The sequence below is a fragment of the Adelges cooleyi genome, unplaced genomic scaffold (genome assembly GCF_023614345.1).
Source record: "Adelges cooleyi isolate 19-005CV unplaced genomic scaffold, UGA_ACOO_1.1 ACOO_flye_CR_arks_rails_tigmint_CR_PRNA_8, whole genome shotgun sequence".
NCBI lineage: Eukaryota > Metazoa > Arthropoda > Insecta > Hemiptera > Adelgidae > Adelges > Adelges cooleyi.
Window position 1 is genome coordinate 5,702,015 of NW_026096513.1, and position 2,591 is coordinate 5,704,605.

General features: G+C 27.8%; 1 long non-coding RNA gene across 1 annotated transcript; it reads left to right on the forward strand.

Moving 5' to 3' along the window:
• The first annotated feature begins 1,477 nt into the window (after nucleotides 1-1,477).
• On the forward strand, nucleotides 1,478-2,378 carry LOC126845560 (uncharacterized). Its single transcript, XR_007686799.1, has 3 exons — nucleotides 1,478-1,633; nucleotides 1,895-1,959; nucleotides 2,242-2,378. It is a non-coding gene; the product is annotated as an uncharacterized LOC126845560 (long non-coding RNA).
• The last annotated feature ends 213 nt before the right edge of the window (nucleotides 2,379-2,591 follow it).

Sequence of the window (2,591 nt, forward strand, 5' to 3'; positions counted from 1 at the left end):
CAAGTATTGTTCAAATAATAAAAAACATAGTTTTGTATTAAACACAAAACAATATTAAGGTTACTCATATACAAATATGGCGGTTTTTTTTATTTATGGCAATGAGAATTAAAAACTATGTGATTATCATATTTTTGTGTAAGATTTTAGAAAAACTAAATGTTTAAACAAAGAAATCACTATCTGCTTACTTTAATAATAAAAATTAATATGGTTTTATTACTTTACACATTTTTATAATATTCTCCATATCAAATTATAAATTATCCCGAAAGCGTTTATTTGAAAGTGGTTTTATCACTTTTGTTAATCATAATTTCTATAAAACTGTGACCTCTTCGTCCCCACTATGCTTTGATCTCATTATGCCTGGATCCTACTGAACTGGCTTACTCGGATAAAATAACTTTCAAATAAACGCTTTGATGTTAATCTGTGAACACTGCGTCTTACTTTAAGACTTTCGTACTGTGCTTAGTTTAAACTTCACTGGTTTGAAAATACTAACTACTGATTCGCATCGAAGCGTTTATTTCAAAATGATTTTATCACTTTCAGTTGTAATAATTCCTTTAAACCAGTGACCTCCCCGTCCCCACTATGCCCCGACCTTACTGTACTGGCTTTTATATGAATTAGATTGGATACCTAATCATAATAATAAAGCAGAATCTATTAACGTTGTCAATATATGTATATATTTTGCAGGTGGTAAACAGTTCTAAAAGCTAGTGTAGTAGGTATTTAAAAAAAATAAATAAAAAAGTGCTTGTATTGTATTGGCATACAACGCAAATAAAAACGTTCTTAAATATCTATTGTTTATAGCAAATCGCATAGCTCAATAGTTACAAACTTGAAATTGTTTTCATTCCTGAAGTATATTCCCTTATAGTAAGTACTGCGGAAATTCCAAAAACTTGCTGCAAAAAGCTGCTTATCTTTATTTCTTACAACACCATTTGAATCACAGTCATCAATCAATAATACAATATTCCCATTACATTATAAAATCGTCATAGGTACTATTATCAAATCATTTTAAAACGTTTTTACTTCCAAAATAAATTACTCTGAAACCAAGTTTATTGTTTGACTTTTTAAAATGTTTTTAAAAACCATCATACTGTTCTTTTGCGTGGCTCTGTGCTTTTTGCAATGTCAAGGTAAGGGCCCTGATGGAGACCAACTTGTAAGTATAACGAGTACTTATTATTTATGATTAATAGAAAATACCGGGAGTCTTGCTAAACTATGTACAAAAATGTAATATATTGTTTAGATAAGGTATTTAACGTATTAACCTTCCTCATTTTCGCACCGAAGAGTTTTTAAGCGATATTTACACTAATAACCAATTATTGACAACAATAATAAAACATGATTTAACAGCTATGAAATGCATGTTATTATGATGAAAATATCGGCAAATATGCAAAATTTAATATACAATTGAATGACTAATTCTTATTCTTACAACAATAGCGAATAATAAAACAAATATTCAATAAACATTACGGGCTAAATGGCTTAAGCTACGAAGATGTAATTCGTGTAGTTGACGAAGTAAAAGAAGTAACGGGAGCAAAAGGCGGATTTCCCAGCCTCGTTGAAATGGAAACGGCATTAGAAAGTAATAAATAATAGGATAATATGACTAATTGTATAGCTGTAAATTCTTATTTGTTTTTAAAACTAAGAAGTCGTAACATGTAAATTGGATAAAAAATTATGAAATTTAGGCCCTTTTTTTATGTAATTCTTTCATTACAATAGTTAAAAATAAAAATATTTTGCAACTGTAACACAATATTATTCTCAATGTCTTTTGCAGTTTAATCTGCCTAATGTGTTTTTAGAAAAAATATATTTAAATAAAAATGTTTTCTTTCAGGGCATACATTTCTAGGCAAAGTCTTACGCATCACCCAAGGAGCTGATGCTGACGATAAAATAATGGTAAATAAAAAACTATAATACTATTATGGTGTTTAGAGGTTAGTTAGGGTGTTTTTGCGGGGTCATTCGTAATATTCAAGCTTTCAATTATTCTATGGAAAAATGGTTTAATTTATTCTTGTAAATATAACAAGTATTTCATAATTATTAAAATTTCTGAGATTTTTTTGTTACATACATAATAGATGTTACTTATTGTTTAGAATATTAATCTTATGTTTTTACCGCGTTTATTATATGGCTAAAAAAGTCTTATTTGTATTCTTATTTTGATAACAATAGGGATTGGTAAGAAAAAAAATCGAATTATGTGAACTAAAACCATATGGCATAAACTTTGACAATTTACGTGATATTATTATCAAAGCAAGACTGGCAAAGCGTATAGATAAATCCACTGATGTAAAGGCTCAATTAAAAACGGATTTATTCAGTAATAAACAATATAAAAATATTCAATAAATATGTTTTAAAAACTTTTAATCAACAGTGTTGTTACTTATTGGCTGTTGTTTTTTTGATAAGTACACTTGTATTTTGTTGGTCATATCATTAACCATTTTTATAAATGAATGAATATAAGCGAAAATAGATCCATACTGTTCTTTCAATTTCTTTATGAAATCTGTTAT